This window comes from Cnephaeus nilssonii (genome assembly GCF_951640355.1).
Source record: "Cnephaeus nilssonii genome assembly, chromosome: 15".
Lineage (NCBI taxonomy): Eukaryota > Metazoa > Chordata > Mammalia > Chiroptera > Vespertilionidae > Cnephaeus > Cnephaeus nilssonii.
The window spans coordinates 6,882,084-6,902,686 of record NC_137086.1 but is presented as its reverse complement, the minus strand read 5'-3'; positions in this window follow the sequence as shown (position 1 = coordinate 6,902,686).

The window sequence follows — 20,603 nt, the reverse complement described above, 5'->3', positions numbered from 1 at the left end:
GGACCCTCCGCGGGAAAACAAAACCTCTCCTGGTGGGAAAGAGATTCAGGTGAATGGGTTTGATGGGAAGGAAGGGGGTCTGGGCAGGAAATCATGCCCTTCCACTCAGGCTAGCTTGTTGCGTGGGGTGGAATTCCTAACGAGCCAAATGGGAAGTGCTGTTCACCCTTTACTGCCCCAAAAATGACCCACGAATGTGTTCGCTGGAGAAAATAAGAAAACAAATGATATTGAAGGGATTTAGGTTGGAGGTAAATTGGGATCGAAGGAGCCCATGAAACTGGGTGGCTCTCGGGGAAGCTCTCCACTTCAGATGCCAATGTACTTACCTTACCCCAAACCTAGCAGTGACAGGCACTGTTAGGAATTCTTTGCAGCCTTGAAACAGTCCAGCTGTGTTGGAACTGCTCTAAAATTAAGATTTTTTTTTTGATAAGGTGGTTAAGAACAAAGATTGTAAATTTTGCATGCAAACTTGAGAGAAATTGTGAGGCTTTTGTACTGAGTATCAAGATTTTAAGGTCATTGTTCTATGAGGTTTGTCCAAGTTCTTGTTCTCAATTTCCATTGTGTAAAAGTGTGAATCAGAAGAGTGACAGAGCATTATGATGAAGTAAAACACACACACACACACACACACACACACACACACACACACACCACTCGGGGCAATGGAGCAGAAGCCTGGAGTAGACTGGAGTAGACAGAAAGCTAGGAGAGGGGCCAGTTGCCCCAAGGACCAACATGTAGATGCATTCCCCAGCAGTTCAGCTTTTCCACCTGAGGAGAGGGAACGCTAACCCTGCCTTGCCCCACTTCTCAGGCTGATGGGAAGAATGAATGAGAAGACTGAAATCTATGTATTTTGGATGTAGAGGTGTAAAATGAAATGTTTTGTAATCAGCCAATTAAAAAAAAATCATGACCAAGGACACTTTCTATAACCTTAGCTATCTTCTAGATAGGACAGGAATAGAGCAGCTGTGGCTACAACGATAAAACAGATCTAATGACCCAAGTCCCACTCAAGTCTGCTTTATGCTCTGTTGTTTATGCTGTGTACTTCTGCTCTGGTCAGCACGTTACTGAGATTAGAACTTCCACAAACAGCCTCAGTTTTCCTTCCCCTCTCATGTAGCTTTTGCTGACTACCCTTGTCCACTCTTCCTCTCCCTTCCCTGTACCCAGCTCCCCAAGCAAGTCTAAACAATGGACGAGTGCACTGTATCTTATCCATCCATGTCTGCCTCAGATTTCAGCAGGGGGACTGAGTATAAATATTTTTTGATCAATTGTTTGGTAAACAAAAATACTTTTAATAATAAAAATGCAAAATTTCAGCTCAAAAAGAAAACAGTGGCATGACCTTTTGGAATGGACCACTCTGGCCAGAAACTACTAACTTATCTCCCAAACACACAGAAGTAGAAACATTCCAGAGTTAGGTTTCATAGTTCACATTTCTCTAGCAGGATTTATCATTTTTACTATGAACTCTATGTAGACTAAATCCACACTAAATGATAGTACAGTAAAAATTGCAGAAAATAGATAACCTCTGTTTCTCTTCATAACACAAATGTACCTACTTGACAGATCGTTTAAAATTTTTCAATAAATTGCTATTTTTAAAGAGTAGAATGAAAAACAGAGAAAAAACCAGTGGTATGGAATAATGGAAAGAAGACTGAATTTGGCCTTTAAGTCTCAGGCATGAAAATTATCTACTGTCCCTACTGAACTTATTTGAGCCCCAGTGTCCTTAATCACAATATCAATATGGAAATAAGGTAGGCCCACAACACATCTCAAGGCTTTGAAACCTCAGTGATACAGTGCATGCAACTATGATTTATAAATTCTAAAGTGCTTCACTATATTAGTTAATATTATTACAAAGATGAAACAAAGCTCTCCATATCTTCTGTGGAAAGGGGAATTGGCATTAACCATGATCATTGTGTAATTTCAGATAAGCAGACCCACTTAAGATCACAGTAGACATGCTGGAATTTTGAGAAATGAATGATCTAATTTCATTTTTGTTTTTGTAAAATCGTCAGACAAATTGTTTTGTGGTGTTTTCTTTCTTTCTCTTAACATCTGGTTTCTTTGATTCGATCAGAACTAGACATACCAAAAGAGTATAAAAAATATTTTTGGGATATATTTGCAGACACTAGTCATTTGGATCTTTTCATGCATTTTCTGGGTTCTTATCTCAGCCCAGCCTAGACACTCGAGTTTTTAAATATTTCTCATGTACAAGATGATGTAGTTATCAGGTGAACCTATTTATATTCAACTTAATTAAAAAGTTTGTTGAGACTATACTAGCCCAAACTCCTTTACAATAGAAAGTTGGTGGCCAAAGTTGTTGAAGTAATTTCCTATTGTGGTGTGGAAGGGAGAAAACCTCACTGGGGAGGTGGCTTCTTATGTGGGAGCCAAGTGAGAAGTCATGAGTCCCACTCTCATTGGTACAACTAGAGCTTGTGAGCTCTCCTGACTTCTGACTCACATGACCCGGTCTCTCATTCACTTTTTTGTAAATATGGACACAGTGAGGCTCAGGTGTGATCATCCTGGCTGTTGAGGCCAGGAAGAGTTGCCCTCTAAGCCAAGGCCACCATGACCTCCCTAAGCTTATGCATGCCTAGAGGTCAGCCAGGGTTCTGTCTCACTCACATTGGCTCAGTTGGACTTTTAGAAAAGTATGCAGAATAAAGATAAATTACTAACCAACTAGTCAGTGCACCCCATGGTCTAAATGGGCAGAGTGTAGAATTAATGTCAACAGATCAAACCGTGGCTCAGTCCACCAAGAATAGTCTTGCTTTGCCAGTGTGGCTCAGTGGTTGAGCATTGATTAATGAACCAGGAGGTCATGGTTCAATTCATGGTCGGGGCACATGTCTGGGTTGTGGATTTGATCCTCGATGTGGGCTGTGCAGGAGGCAGCTGATCAATGATTCTCTCTCATCATTGATGTTTCTCTCTCTCCTCTCACTTCCTCTCTGAAATCAATATATATATATATATTAAAAAAAAATAGTCTCAGTCTTCAAACAGTCAAGCAGTCACTCACTGCTCAGTATGCGAATACTAGATGCTATGAATGAATAAGAAGATAGCAGCCCACAGGTTTTTCTCACACACTGAGCTTTTGGGTGTCAGTCTTCATTCATTTATTCATTAAAAATATTGACTGAATACCCGTGGATCAGGCAGCAGCATCAGGTCCTGACAACACCAGGAATGGTTTCTGTACCTTGGGAACCTAAAGTCTATAAGGGTAGTGAAACTTGAATCAAAAGGACACATACTCAAATATAAAATCACCACTGTGATAAGTGCTAAAAAAGGAAAGGTACCAATCAGTCTGAGTATCAGGAAGGCTTCCCTAAGGAAGGGACATTTGAGCTACGACCTGAAGAGTGAGGATAGGTCAGCTAGATGAGGATTCCAACAAGAAGCAGTCGCTCGAGCAAAAAACTCTGTTACAGGAGAAAGCAAGGTTTTCTGAAGAGTTGAAGAAACTGTGCAGTGTGTCATTCAAATGAGAAGTAGAACAATACTTGCTGATATTAGGATGGTAGACAGGGACCAGATCATTAAAGACTTTGTGGCCAGGATAAGAATTCTTAGACTAAGAATGATTGGAACACATAAAAGAATTTGAAAAGCTTGGTATGAAGGACAGTTTGGAGTGGTAAGAGTAGATGGGGGACACCTATTAGGAGGCTATGCCAGTAGTCAAGATGGTAGCTAAGAAAGACTAAAAAATGAAGTGGACAGAATGAAGAACTTGGTAAGAATTGATAGAACTTGGAGTCGGTTGGATATTTATATGATGGTGGAATGCAATGACTCTTGGGTTTGGGGCTTGTACAATTGGATAGGTGAAGGTGCCATCTCCTGAGATAAGGAACCCTCGTAGAGTACCAGGTGTAAGGAAAGATTATAGGTTCATTTTGCACATGTTGATATTCAGGTGTCTTTATGCCATCAGTATGTAGACAAAGAGTAAGCATTTGAACACATGAGACTAAAGCTCAGAGGAGAGGTCATAGCTAAACATGTAAACTTGGTTGTCATTGCTACTTAGGTGGCATAAACACTGACGTAGCCAGGAGCATGAATGAAATTCAGTGACGTGGAAGGGCATCTTCCTCCTGATAGTCTTGCTCTGCCTCTACTACCAAGCTCTTTGTTCCCAGCCACACACTGGAAGCTGCTTCTCCAGGTCATTCAGTCCTGGCGGGCTTCTCTTCAAATTAAACAGGTGTGTGTGTGTGTGTGTGTGTGTGTGTGTGTGTGTGTGTGTGTGTGTGTGTTGTATATGGGTACAGGTTTATTCTGTCAATCCAGGCTTGGAAAGGTACCAGGGTACCTTTCCAAGTACCTTTTTGAGGTTCTATTTCATTTTCTAACGCTCTAGTCTGCCCATGTTTTCAAAACAGAGGGAGAGAAGTGGCCTTTTCTGGGGCATAACCTGTCTCTTGTACTCTTGGCTGTTTGCAAAACTCACACCTTTTTTTGCAAGGTTTCCTACTGCTTGAGACTTTAAACAGTCCAATTGTATTTCTAATTTTCTCATAATTTCACCACCCACAGTTACTGGACAGTTGTACTTTTTCTTCTTCCAGCAGGTTTACTGGGAGTTGAACACCTACTTTTCATTTCCCCACCTGCCTTGGCACATGATTCTGGGTTATTAAACTCAGTCTACTGGTCACAGCACAACACCTGGCACTCCACCCCCATGGTGCCCAGACATTGTGTTCCTAGAGAGGGCGCTAGCAAAGGTCTCCATCTTTCCACTGGAATTGTAATTGAAGTTGCTAGATTTTCATGAACTTTTACTTCCTTGGTTTGCTTTGTATTGTACTTTTCTCATGATTTCCCTCAGGTAGTTTTCCTGGCTTTTCTACATGTCTTGAGAAAAAGGTAGTGTTTTTGAGCGGCCAGAATGTGAAGTTTGGGAAGGCAAGGGTTCTTGCTTGTTGCTGACAGTTAGGCTTGGCTAAGATTAAGATTTTAGGGTCTGTTTTTATTGCCTATCATCTTTCAGTTCTACTTTAGAAAATACATATATATTTTGTTTTGAATTTAAAACTAACCAATATAGGGTGAATGCCTAGAATAATCTGCTGGGCTTAAGCCCTGGGGATACCAAAATAAGAAAGACGTAATCCATGCCAACAAGATGCACATTTGTTTAGTAGAAGTAAATGAAAGAAAATGACCAACTCTAAGATGATATGATGATAACGGTAAAGGAGCAACTAATGTGAATAGAATAAATTTTTCCACTAGTGCTTATAAGAGCTGTGTGTTTTAAGGAACCTGGCATGGCTAGTTTGCACAAAACAGACATATCAATAATTCATCTAACAGGAAATGATGGTGGTCTCCACAGACCAATTATGGAAACAAGGTAAATAGCCAGAAAGTAGGATGTGGACCCAGATACTCAGAAGTTCCTCCAACAGTTAGATTTGCAACAAAAATTGATATTAATGGAATAAGTAATTCCAATGGAAGGTAGATGCACAGAACATACTAGTGTTAGCAAACCGACAAATAGCATTAAAGTTTAACTTAAGAGATGAGATATCTAATGATTCCCAAAAGAAAAAAAAAGCATATGAGGCCTCCACAGTCACCAGACAGACAAACATACATACAAGTCATTTTAGTGGATCTCAAGTTTGTCTTAAATCAACAACCTTCTACACATGCTAATGTCTTGGTTAACTATCGCAACTAAAAATACCTGCACATTAAGTAGAAGAATTCTAGCTGATAAACATGACCCAGGCATTTGTAAGAATATGTTCAATATATGTATACTTAGGTTTTTAGGTAACAGAAACGAAAATGTTGTATAATCCCCCCTTGTTATTCCACATCTGTGCTTACTGTCAGGAATGGTTGAAATAGAATTCAGGTTTACAAGATGAAAGCATGAAAGTAAGTGTCAGATGGCTGTGTTTCTGAAAAATCAAAATCTCAAGAAGGAAAAACAAATAGCATGCTATGCTCAATCCTTCTTGCTCAGTGAAACAGCAACAGTTTAGATTGTCTAAAGTAGTAGGTACAATGAATATTGTCACAAATCCTATTCATTGTTGACACAATATGGATGCCGACTACCAGTAGTATCAAGAATATAGCTAGGATTGTTTTGATACTTGTCTTTATAATCATGAAATACCCAGGGGGTGGGATCAATGCATTTCTCTTAAAAAGTTGTTTCTCTGTGTTACATAGAACAGACATGGTACATATGTGTTTATAGTCTTTGTTGAAGAAACTGTGCATTTAAGCTTAAGTGAAATTAATGAAAAATAAAATAGATGTATGGAGATGTGATTTGGAGATTAAAGTTAGTCTTAAAATGTAAATAAAATGTGGAATGAAAAAATATATCATCCTTTAAGTTCTGAAGGGACATGGAAGAGGGAGGTAACAAATAGAAAATCTGTATTATCCCAGAGGACATAACTGGAGCTTAGAATTTATAGGGAGGTGAAACTTGGCACTCTAGGAGGGAGGAACTTCCCAAGAACTTGAGATATCCAATATGGAAATGAGCTGCTTCAGGATAATGAACTCACAATGACAGCAGTGTTCAAGCAGATATTGGATTACTGCCTGTCAAGGATGTCATAGAAGGAATTGATTTGTGTGCAAGACTGGGCTAGATCAGTGACTTTCAATTTATTTTTTAAGGAGTGGAATTTTTTTTCCAAATCACCTCTTACATAAAAGCACAACATTAAAAAATATATAACAAATAAAAAGAAGGCTGTTTTGGTGAGCCCCCACCCTCTGGGTCTCCTCAACTCTCACATGACTGACCTTGGAATCTCTTAAGAATTCCAAGGGCTTGAACAATCCCCCTCTTACTACAAAAAATCTAAGGATTTATGATTCTGTTTGCTTCCAGGATTCCATGATTATTCTGTATGGGAATCGTTCTTGCTTGAAATGGTTCGTTACTAGGTTTCTTTTCATTTTAATTTCTAAAGCGTATGGATTGTCACAAATTAGGTTCAGGAATTTTTAGTCCAGAGTTTAGTTTATATCTGTCTAAACACATATTTGGACCAGTCAGGATATAGAAATTATTATTCCCCCCTCCCCACCAAAAAAGGGAAGACTTTTTGAGATCTAGTAATATAGGCTTTAGATTCAAACTACTTCAAATCAGATTGTGTGACAATGAGGAAGTGCAGCATTAAGTAACCAGCCCCAATAACTTTGATCAGCTTGTATTTAGTGTGTTAGGGAATTATGTGTTTCTTTCAACTCTGTCTGGCCATAGAGGCTCTTTTGAAGCTCACATGCAGGCAGTTAATCTTACTGGGTTCATTGATTTATAACAGGGAGAAAAATGCTCTTGTGAATCCAAATAACTTAAACTTGAAAAAGTTTCAGTCAAGTGATTTTGTCCATAAGCCACTAATAAAATTAAAGAGATGTCAAACAGAGAACAGATGTCTTGCAGGGTCATTGCTGTGCAGGTGCAAAAACGAGTTAACCAGTTCATCAGCTTGGGAGACTCAACATGTTAACTAACCCAAAAAAGATGGATGCAACAGGCAGGTCACGATTTATTAGTCAGCAGGAAGGAAAAGATGGCAGTTCTGACTTGAAAAATGAGACTGTTTTATCAGTCTCTCTGGTGTGTATGTACTCTTAGCAGGACAAATTACAGTCCATGTACAGAAGAGAGAGACATTGACATGTATGTTCACCGCCACCTCAGTTATGAGAAGGAGCTGACGGCATTCTGCTTGTGTGTCACCTGTAGAATATATGGGTAAAAGGTGGTGGGTGTATTCTTGGAATATTAGGAGTAACCTGTTAGAAGCAACATACTAGCTGCAACAAAGCAATGTGGATGCACTGAAAAACATAGAGTTATTTTTTAATGAGATATGTAACACAATACCATTTCCATGAATGAAAACTACATCAATACAAAACAACAAGACTCATATTTTGTCAGAGCCCATTCAAACACATGAGTGCCTATGGGAGAAAGCAAGAAGAATAGGAGCTGAGGAATGGGAATAAAAGAGGCCCAAGACAGTGATCAAACCATTAGTTGTTGTACAGTGTAAAACTAATGGTATGAAGGAGAAATGTCCAAAGTAAAATTTGGAAATGAGGAAGAAATTGATCACATCTGTGAGGATTAGAGAACACTTCTCAGAAGAGGGAATACTTGGCTTTTCAGGCATAGAATATGGAAAATTTGGAGAACTTAAATAATTCATTGTAACTGTAGCATACAATGTGAATTGAGAAATAGCGGGAGGTGAAGTAAGTACTATAAGTGGGGTACAGGTCACAGATGGTCCAGTATGCCATGTAAGCAACTTGTATTTATCCCAGAGGCAATGGAACTAATGGAGGTTTTAAGCAAAAAAATAATAAGAATGGACTGAGTAATATATAGACCACTCAAGGATGTCATAGGCAGGGTGGAGTCTGGATTTGAACAGATAGAACAGAGAGAGAGAGAAATCTGTGGGAATATTTGAAACAATCTGTATAGAGAAGATGAGTGTCTGAATTAAGCAATTAAATATAGGGATGGAAAAAATAGGATAGATACTTGGAAAAGATATGCCACGGTATTAAGGTATACAATTGATAGGACATTGCAACTGATATTGAGAGCTGAGAAAACAAAGTTTAGGATGTCCCCAAGGTTTTTGGCTTGGGCTATGAAACAAACTTGTGCTATTAAACAGTAAAGGACATTCAGGAGAAGGCTTAGGAGTGGACTGAGTTCACTGTAGCGCGTGTTGAGTTTGAAGCACTTGTGGGGCCATTCAAGCAGTGATATCTAGTAGATAATTAGATCTGTTATCAGGAGAGGAGTCTGAGCTAAAGATACAAATTTGGGAATGAAGCAGTGAAAAAAGTATGATTTCTGTCTCAAAAACTCAGGAGGATATGTAAAAGGAAGAGAAAAAAGCATCAAGCCCTTAAAGAGTACAAAGGAACAGAGAGAGGTAAGAAGGAGTACAAGAAGGTATTCTGGTATAATAGAAGAATGAGAGAAAGAAAAAGAGAAAGAAATCTGTAATATAGAAGGAAACCTAGGAGAAATTGTGTATTGGAAGACTAGGGCATTGAATACTTGATGAATGAGGAGGAAAACCTTCCTTCCATTCCGCATGTCTATCCATTAGCAAGCCCTTCTGATGACATCCCCAAAGCTCAAACCTCCATCACCATCACTGTCACCTGAGCCCCTGCCAACATGAGCTCTCTACCGTGATAGCCTCTTAACTGGCCTCTTCCCTCCACTCTCATCTTAAATCATAGCCAGAGTACTTTATTTAAAACATAAATTATATCAAGTCACTTTTCCACTTATAAACCTTCCATCACTTATCCTTATAAATAGAAACGAAATCCATACTTTATCAGGGCCTACAAGAACTGGCAAAATCTGCCCCCTGCTGGTCTTTCCCACCCTCTTCATGCCCCTTCCTCTCTTGGCCTCCATTGGCCTCCATTCTGTTCTTAAATGACAACAAATTCTTCTCCCATCCCCTCCTTTTTCTTTCCTGAAATGTTAGCGCGACTTGTCCATTCTCATCTTCCCTGATCATTTTACTCCCTCTTTACTTGCCTAAAGTATCAGCAGTGTGGCATTCTGTGTGAGAGTGTGATTAGTAAGGAAGACACCCAGGTAAAAGGCTCACAGGAGCAGGAAAGAACTGGGATTTTCTCTATAGGAGAGAAGAACTGTAGTTTTTACCTACACAGACTCATGTGTGCAATCACCTCTCCAAATCAGTTATAGAATACTAGAGACCCGGTGCACGAGATTTGTGCACTCGGCAGCGTGAGGGGTTTCTCCCTCAGCCCAGCCTGCGCCCTTTTGTAGTCCGGGAGCCCTTGGGGGATGTCCGACTGATGGTTTAGCTCGCTCCCTGGGTAGCGGGCCTAAGCTGTCAGTCTCTTTAGTGCTGCTGCGGAGGCGGGAGAGGCTCCTGCCACCACCGCTGCGCTCCCTAGCAGTGAGCCCGGCTTCTGGGCTTCTGGCTGAGCAGTGCTCCCCCTGTGGGAGCGCACTGACCACCAGGGGGCAGCTCCTGTGTTGAGCGTCTGCCCCCTGGTGGTCCGTGCATGTCATAGCAACTGGCTGTTTCTCTGTTCGGTTGATTTGCATATTACCCTTTTTTTTATATAGGATTATTATATAGGATAGTCTTTGCTACCCAAAGTTCGCACATGCTCCTTTCCAATCAATTCCCTCCCTCAATACCTGCCAACAGAGGCAACCACCTTTGGCTTTTGTTACCAGCATTTTGGGCTTCCCTAAACCTTATCAGATGTCCTGCTGGGGAAAATGATAGTAAATTTGGGGGCTTGACTAGATTTCAATCCTTCAACATAGTCTGTGTGACTGTCAAGACTCTATTGGATTTCCCTGGCCAGGATGGTTTGGTTGGGCATAGTCCTGTGCACTGAAGGTTGCCAGTTCGATTCCCGTGTCAGGGTACATGCCCAGGTTGTGGACTCAATCCCCAGTAGGGGGCATGCAGGAGCCAGCCAATAGATGTGTTGCCCTAACATTGATGTTTCTAGCTCTCTCCTCTCCCTTCCTCTCTCTCTAAAAGTCAATTAAAAAAATCTTTTTAAGCCAAAACCGGTTTGGCTCAGTAGATAGAGCGCCGGCCTGCGGACTGAAGGGTCCCAGGTTCGATTCCGGTCAAGGGCATGTACCTTGGTTGCGGGCACATCCCCAGTGGGGAGTGTGCAGGAGGCAGCTGATCGATGTTTCTCTCTCATCGATGTTTCTGGCTCTCTGTCCTTCTCCATTCCTCTCTGTAAAAGGTCAATAAAAAATATATTTTTAAAAAAATCTTTTTAAAAATCTACCAGTTTGGCTTTCTCATAGTGAACTGCCTCCACCTCTCCTAGCACCATGACTGGCATAGGAAATAGCCAGCATTTGTCAACTGGGCCTAGAAAGGACATTTTCTTCTCTGGAAATTTAGATGATTTAGCTATTTTTGCTTCTACAAGTATCTTATATCTTTAAGAATATTATTTTAAAATAGTTTTCTATTGTTTTCCTCATGGTCGCAAGCAAAAATGTTGGGCTACTACATCCTGCTATATATTAATTGAAAGTGGAGGTTACACTGCTCCCAGCACCTCCTGACCCCTTCCCCCTTTGGAGGAGAGGTCCATTATTGCAGCCTGTATTCTTCAGCCTTACTACAATCTATGTGCCTGACAACTCAACACACCACAGGGCTAAGGTTCCCACCATAGCTCTAACTGACCAACTAGACAGACAACCTCTATCACCCTTCTCAAGGTAATAAAGACCATGCTCCCAAGAAAGGTTCCTGGTCTATGCTTGCTGGTCCCAGGGCTGGCAGGGCAACCCAACCAGGACCTGAATCCCACTACAAAGTGGGCCAAGTATCATAGGGGAAACTTTCTGAAGAATGGCTGCTCAGGAGATTCCAGAATGAAGCACTGGCCCACACCATTCACGATCCTCCTGGATTTCCCCAGTGGCTGCTTTTCCTGCCTCCTTGCCTTCTGGAATGGGGTGAATTCTTAGCCTTCTCTCCTCCCCTTTCCAGACCTTCTGCCCTGAGTTGGTGATGTCTGGTGGGGCCTGTTCCTTCCTGGAGATGCCTTGAGTCAGGCAATTTTGAGGTCTTGGGAGGAAGGACGAATGCATGGAAATGACAATTATGACTCTCAAGAGGCTGGTGATGTGACATGGCAACTGTACAACTGACTTCAATTCAACACACCCTCACTGAGCACCTGCTGATGCTGAGCACTCACTGTATACTGAGCACTGAACGGGGGAGGGAGGTGGGACACTGGGACGATCAGCATGGGCCTGGTCTGGGGGACGTGCCTACTAACAAGGCATGGACTCAAATGTGATGGGTGTAAGGTGGGAAGTGATGGGAGATGGCATGAGAAAGTGTTTGTGACATTACTGAAAAGGCAGATGGCAGTTGGTGCAGACGAAGGAGAGCGTTCTAGAGGAGACTGCATTTGAGCAAAGTTCGGGAAGCATCTTTGTAAACTGGGAGGAGACTGTAACTTGAAAGGGTGAAAGAATGAGGGACCGGAAGGGAGGTCTCTTATGCTCTCATTTAAAACATCAACCCTCTCGGTTACTTCTCTTTATGGCCAATATCTTTCAACTGTCCTGACCCCTTAGAAATGTCCCCAGCCAGACGCAATCATTGCATCTGCCTCATTGTCACTGGTTGAGAACTTGGCAAGATTTGAAGGGCTTTTGTTATTGTTGTTGGATATTTTTGTTTCCCATAAAGGCACATGATTTCAACCTCCAAAAAAAAATGGAGGTCAGTTTTCTTTGTAAAAACTATTTTTTAAAAGATTTTCTAGCAAATACTTACTGCACACCTATTTTATTCTTAACATTGTGCTGACAGAGTTAGAAAAAAAAATCTAAGCAATGAGCCTTTACCAAGGCAGCTGACATCCAGTTGAGAAGGAAAAACATGCCCAAGTGAAGCAATTAGAGAGTGTTGTGGGGTTGTCAGATATAATGGGAAAGTATATAACCTCAGTTAAGTCCTTTGTCTTCTAGATTACAGTTTCCTCAGCAGCAAATAAGAGGTTTGATTTCAATTAGTGTTATCAAACATTTATATTAAATACTCTGAGCCAGATAATGGGGCTGGCCAGCTGAGTAACTGCCCGGATATCCATCTATATGAGGTGTTAAAACAGCAGTGGAAACAAAATAAGATGGAGAAAATGGAGTTTATCAGGACTCCTCTCAGGAAGAGTACCATATGTGATCCGAGCGTAAGCTATTTGGGATATTGGGTGAGATTCCCAATGAACAAGCTTAAGAAACAACAGATGGAGGATAAACCCTTCTACAGGGAGGGACTTCGATTTACCACCGGGCTTTTGTTCTGTTAAATGGCAAACGCCTGGGCAGCTGAGGGGAGGCTGGATCTCGCCGCTAGCAGTCTTGTTTTTCTGCCCCCTTCATGTGGTGTTCACTATTTCTACATAAATGAACAAATATTTTCAAAATACAGTCTGCCTGGGGCACATAACTATTAGCACTGCATGCCTCAGCCTAGTTCTGGAGCAAACAGCTCATTTACAAATAACATTTTACATAAAACCTCAGAATAAAAGCAGATAAAACAAAAACCACTTTTGTTAAATTAGCTATAAAGAATCAGGGCTTGTTCACTCAACTTCTCTTTAAACCTGCTGAGAAAATTTTGTCAAATTTTGGGAATGCAAGGTTAGTACAATATCCACAAATCAATAAATGTAATATACCACATAAACAAAATGAAGGGTAAACTAGGGTATAAGAGGTCACAGATCAGAGCAGAGGGGCGGAGGGTTGTGGAGGGATGGGTGAAAAAGTGAAGAGATTAAGCAAAGAAAAAAAAACCTCATAGACACAGACAACAGTATGGTGGTTACCAGGAAAAAGGGGGTAGGTAGAGGTAGAAGAGGGTAAAAGAGGGATAAGTTATGACAGAAGGAGACTTGACTTGGGTTGGTGAACACATAATACAATATACAGATGATGTGTTATAGAATTATATATCTGAAACCTATTTAATTTTATTAACCAAAGTCACCCCAATAAATTCAATAAAAATTTTTTTAAAAATTCATATTAAAGAGTGAAAGACTATGTTGATGAATAAAGCCTGATCTGTGATTTCCTCTGTTGCTTCAGGTCTCCATCCAGAAAGAGATAGTAATTCATATTCAAGGGTATTGATTATCAGGCGTCCTACCTACCTCCACTTCTGCTGGGCTGAAATAAAGAGAGCCAACTTTAGGGTACCAACTCTTGTATGGGAACCCAAACTCTTCCCAGGCAGATTGCTTAATTCCTTTAGGAGCATTTCTCAGGTCTTCATCCATGGGGCAGGGCGATGTATCGGGCTGACCTGGCAGAAATTCACAGGTGGCTCTCCATCCACCATCTCAACTTCTGCCTCTTCTCCCATTGTCTCCACCTTTACTCATTATAAAAAACTGCAATGAAAAATTAGTCACGTGGCAGCCTTCCTCCTCCTGTACATGCTCTGATCTGTGTCTTTTACATCTTAGTTTATTAGGCAGTATGATCCCAATGTCTAAGATTTTTTTAAAAAATGATTATTACACCCATTCTCAGTGCTTTTTATGAATTTTTCCTTTTTGTGTTTTATTGTGGTGGCATTCTAAAGAGGGGGTGGTTGGGAAGCTCCATTCAGCACAAAGGACAGTAGGGGCTACACTGCTGGAAAATAATTTATAAACAATAATAAAATCAATGGAAAGAAAGTCTGGCATTTATAATCACCAAAGTCAGGGATAAAATGCTCTCCCCACACCACCCCCACCCCAAGGTATTTTTAAAAAAGTCTAAGTTCTAAATAATTGCTTTGGTCACTGTAGAGTTTTAATAATAAATATGTATGTTTCAAATAAGCACTTTTTTTTTTTTACTATTTATTATCTGAAGAACATTGAATTCTAAAGGGAAATTAATTTGGAAATTCCCAAATATACAGTTGACCAAGCACAAATAGAGTCAGCTACACGCTTGTTTCAAGCATACGTTTGTGAAGTTTTGGAATCATTGCGTTTGACACCACTTGTGTTTCCAATCCCTTTGGTACTAATGCTCCTGCATTCACACACATTCACACAGTAGATTGGAAATAAGCATTGACAGTGTAGTGTTGTAATGATAAAGAAACAGAAGTTGAGGTACTTTGTCTCATTCTATGAGACCATTTGGAGTTTTATGTGTATTTAAATTTAAAACAGTGATATACGAAGCAAACTGTGAGGTGTAATACTTTTTATGGTAAGTACAAATTGCAGTTCATGCATGAAATCTTTTTAAAAGTTAGAATAATATCTTTAAGTGGGAATTTCTTGTTTATAAGTTAACTCTTTGTTTTAAACTACGGAAAAACCCAAGGAAATAATGTCTATTACTGCAAGTAATTTTGTTATAAAGGAGAAGGGAGTATTAAAAGATGATTCATTCCAGGTGTCAAATATATTCTGCATGGCACTGCTTTCCATCGTAGTAGTGGGTTGGAGGGAAGAAGGAAGTGAATGCATGTCTTTAGTCTGCCATTTTGAACCGGAAGTAGGTACCATGAAGAAACAGAGATGTCAAGAGGTTAAATAGCTTTTCACAAGCAATATTAAGTCAGTAGTGGAACTTATGTCCCACTCCCATTACTTTGAACCAAACTGGTCTTTGCACTCAGTGTCACTCAACCTGTGGAGGATATGCACACACTTCCAGCTCCACCAGTTCCTCTGGCTGAGCATAACTTCTCAGACTGCCTCAGCCCAGATTCCTCTCAACTGGCACATACAGTTTTCTTCATTTAGCACTTTTCATATTATACTTGTGTTTTGTTTCCACTTAAACTGCAAGCTCTTTAACCCTTTGCACTCGCTTGCTTTTTTTTCGATTCCTTTATTCTACTCAGGATTTAATTTTTTAAATACCCCAGATTTTACAAAGCGCGGCAGTAGAATAAAAAACTGGAGTTTCTTTTCATACAAACTTATTTATTTGGATTTTTTTATATTTCAAATTATTGATACATTCAAAGAGTAATTTTAATCTCAACATCCGAGTGCAAAAGGTTAAGAATAGGGACGATATCTTATGGACCGCTACATCCCCGGTAGCACAGAGCCTACTTATCATAGGTACTCAGGGGTGCTTTCTGATGGACATGGTCATGGTAAGACTGCTAAGAAGGGCTAGCCCTCAGTGGTGACCTACTTTGCAGGTAAATTTAAATAAACAACTAGGGCCACTCTCTCTTTAAAAAAATGTATGTATTGTTTTATTGATTTCAGAGAGGGAGAGAGAGATAGAAACATAAATGATGAGAGAGAATCATTGATCGGCTGCCTCCTGCACACCCACTGGGGATGAGCCTGCAACCCGGGCATGTGCCCTGACCAAGAATTGAACTGTGACCTCCTGGTTCATAGGTTGACACTCAACCACTAAGCCATACTGACCAGGCAAAGGTAACTTTTTTTTGAAAGTGTTTTTTTAATGGCCAGACTAAAAAGTAAACCCTAACACCTAAGTGCTTTTTACTTCTTAGTCAAAAGTGAAATGTGAATATAAAGCAATGAGATGTCCCTCTAGTTTAATTTACGGGATGGCTCAAAAAGTATTCCCAAAAGTGTAATTATAGATGTGCTCTCTGCGAAGGCAAGGTCATTGGCACAGGCATATGGCCTTAGTCAGAGGGACTCCTCTGAAAGACAATACTCTTTAGATCTGCTGCTCTGGTTGCCTAAATAACTTCCTAAGGTAATAGTATTTTCTTAAAGCACTAAGTCACACTGAAGGCCTTGGTTCAATCTGAAACCAGAGCTTGAGACAACCTTTAATTTGATAAGAAAGCAAGAGTTTTGCTTCCTTTCATTTTGGAGAAAGTCATTGTAATCGGACACCTTCTGTTCAAATGTTGCTCAACTTCAATTTCAGAGAAAAAATATAAAAGGTAGGGTAGCTGTGGCTGACAGGAGAATTTTAGCTTATATCACTAGATCTTTCTTTTTGTTTAAATCCAGACACACAGTTGAACAGATTGAGGAAGTGGTGGGAGAAGAGAGAGCCTGTACAAATTCAATCTCAAACAACAAGATCTTTCATTTGGAAAGATAAGGATGTGTTTAGATAAAATCAAGTCTTCATGGGGTGGGGAGGATGAGCTGAGCCTTTTTAACAAACACAAATTCTAGATATTCACGAGTGCTAAGTTTAGAATGAATAAAAGGGGGATAGTCTTTCAACAGAGGGAAGTGAATACACTTCTGGAACCTATTAGCTTAAGAGCTGGTACTGGCTAAAATACAAGTAGACTGCAAAGAGGTCCAATTCATTCATGGATGACAGATATGGCATGGGTTATTAAGGGAGGCCGGGGTGACTGGGCACTTCTATGACCTCCGAAGCTGATGTCAAATGTGGCATCCCAGGCCCCTAGGACTCACTCTTGGAGTCATCATCAGAGACAGTCTCCTGCACTGCAAGGACCAAGGGACTGGCCCAGGGTCACAATTCCGATGTTCTCATGTTTCATCTTACGAGGCTAAATATTAACTTTCAGCCCGAGGTGTCTGTCACCAAGTCATCTGTCTTGGTAAATGCTGTTGGGGTCTTAGCATTGTGAGGGGGCCATGAATCTTCCCTGCTGACAGTGAGAATATCCACGCCAAGCTGCCATAGAGATTTCGGCTTCCCACAATGTTTATGACAGTAAATTACGCTACAGAGTGCACCAAAGATTGTTTACATAACCCCTGATACCTGGGGTATTTGTCAGCCCCCACTCCATGGATGGTGACTTTTGTAGAGCCAGAAAATGTTTAAAATATAAGGCTACAGATAATGCATAAAATGATCAGAGTGCTTTGCAAGAACTCACATTGGTTTATTTGGACCTTTCCCTTAGATCTCATCTATTTTCTTTTCTTCTTTTTCTCTTTGGTCTTCTCATTATCAATCCATTTCCCTCCAGCTTCATTGTTAGTTTCAATTTCATACCCAAACAGAGTATCTTGGACTCTCCCTTAAGCATATCTTTGGATCCTGAGCTTGTCTCCTTACATAGCCATTTTCTTAGGAAGCTCAGCTATACAACTTGGCTATCTATGTGTGCAGGGATTTCCAAATCTGTAGATCCTACTATAACTCTTATCCAGATTCTTTGCCTTGTTTCCAGTTGCTTCTTTGTAGCTTTGTGGTTACACTTACCTTACAAGTTTAATCTTTAGTATAAAATCCCAGGTTATAAGATCTGGTTGTAAAATAGGGAGACAGATAGCACCAAGAAACAATCTCTATAGAATGTCATTCTAATCAAAATAGAAACTTCAGGGAAATATTTATTTGTTGCATGTATTTCTCAAAATAATTTTACAACTTGTGTGTGTCCCCCTCTTGGAGGTAAATTTGTCCTTTGACATTGTAATCTTATTTTTTTTAAAAGCCAAAGTTATCTGATTTAGATTCAATACATCTGGTAGCAAATTAACTCTTACAGATTTAAGAAGTTCCAACCTTTATACAATTCTTATTTCTATCGAACTAAAGTTTATTTTCTCATGCATTTCATTCCTTTGGTATAATTGAGTGACTACTTTGTTCTCAGAACTGCAGAAGATTTATTGATACTGAGATGAATAATACACAGTTAACATTATTGAAATAAACTAGAGGTTCAGTGCACAAAATTCATGCACGGGGTGGGGGGGTGTCCCTCAGCCCGGTATGCACCCTCTCCAATCTGGGACCCCTTGGGGGATGTCTGACTGCCAGCAGTCAGACATCCCTCTCACAATCCAGGACCACTGGCTTCTAACCACTCCCCTGCTTGCCTGCCTGATTACCCCTAACCGCTTCTGCCTGCCAGCCTGATCACCCCCTAACTGCTCCCCTGCTGGCCTGATTGATGCCTAACTGCTCCCCTGCTGGCCTGATCACCCCCAACTGCCCTCCCCTGCCAGCCTAATCACCCCCAACTGCCCTCCCCTGCTGGCCTGATCGCCCACAACTGCCCTGCCCTGCCACAACCCACCTCCTCCATCAGGACCCGCCTCCTCCATCAGGACCCGCCTCCTCCGCGCGAGGCAGCGGAGATGCCAGGACTGGCCTCCACCATGCCGCGCGGAGCCCTTAGCATATTACACTTTGATTGGTTGAATGGACCGATCAGACACTTAGCATATTAGGCTTTTATTGTATAGGACAGTGGTCGGCAAACTGCGGCTCGCGAGACACATGCGGCTTGTGAGCTGCGGTTTGCCGCTCTGTTGACTAATGAGTTTGCTGACCACTGATATAGGATATTTGCATTTCAATATTAGCAGTCCTTTTGTAATGCAGTATATTTTATGCATTTCAAAACATGATTTTGTGGGGTTTTTAAAAATATATTTTTATTCAGAGAGGAGGGAGAGGGAGAGAGATAAAAACATCATTGATGAGGGAGAATCATTGATTAGCTGCCTCATACATGCCCCACACTGGAGATCGAGCCCACAGCCCAGGCATGTTCCCTGACCTCCTGGTTCATAGGGAGCCTGCGGCCATCTTGTGGTGGCCATTTTGTGGCAGCCATCTTTGTGGCGGCCATCTTTGTGGTGGCCATCTTGTGACAACATCGCACGCAAGGGTGCAAGGACCACCTAGGTATTTATTAGTATAGATGGTCTGGAGGAAAATTTTGATTCCTTAATTCTAATAATTCATTTGGGGCAGGCATCCTCAAACTACGGCCCTCGGGCCACATGCGGCTCGCCGAGGACATTTATCCGGCCCGCCAGGTGTTTTTGCCATTTTGTTTTTTTACTTCAAAATAAGATTTGTGCAGTGTGCATAGGAATTTGTTCATAGTTTGTTTGTTTTTTAAACTATAGTCCGGCCCTCCAACGGTCTGAGGGACAGTGAACTGGCCTCCTGTTTAAAAAGTTTGAGGCCCCCTGATTTAGGGCTTTGCGCAAGTCATGACTAATTAATGGATTGTGAAATTTTAAATTTGGTGGTCACTACCTGAGATTGTTTGAGTGGGAAGAAATAGAAGAGAATGTGTATAGTATCTTTTCTAGCTTTATTGGGATATATTTGAAATAGAAGAGAATGGAATAATGTAGAACAGAATTGGATTCCAGTTCTGCTTAGGATGTAGAAAGCCACACAATAACTTTGCTTCTACCCTATTAATGAGAAGAGACTGAATAATCAACAAAGTAATATTTTTCTTAAATCCATAATAGAGTTAAGTGTGCAAAGCAACCAGGTAAATCGAATTCCAGAAGTGGTAAATCTCTCCAATGAGAGATAAACACATTCTCACCTTTGTCAGAACATGGGAAGAAGTGGCTGCTATAGAGGGGAGAAGAAGAAGACAGCTATCATTTTAGTGAATTCTTATAGGTGGAACATGGACTCATATGTCAGTTTAGAATAACTGGGAGCACCAGACACAAGAGAATCTGAAAACTCTTTTCTACTGGTCTCCAGTGGGTGTTCCAAAGAAATACTGTAGACTGGGCAGGAGAGTGAGGACAGGGTGCCACACAGATGTGTGGGGACCAGCTGCTGCTGGTACATGAAAATAAAACACCACTAACTTCCTGAGCTCCTTCTCTCATACCAAAGGACAGGCCTTACATGCTGGCCAAAGGGCTTGAAACCCTTTCGGATCCAGGATTCTGTCCTGATGCAAAGCATATGTATCAGTGGACAAGAAACTCTGCCACTCAACCTCCCTACTACCACCATCACCACCTCTGGGACACAAGTCAGAATTTGGCTGTAATGGTGAGGCAATGGCAGGAGCTCCAAAAAAGCTCAACCCCCTACAGCTGGATCAGGAGAACCAAGAACCCTCACTGTGAGTCTACTACCAAGTAACAGGTAATGACTGTCTTCTGCTGGTGTTGGTCAAGAGCATTGAGACAGGTTCCTCTGTGGTACAGAGTGGCAGGGACTGCTAAAAGCTGATGGGGGAGCAAGAACACTGTGGAAAACT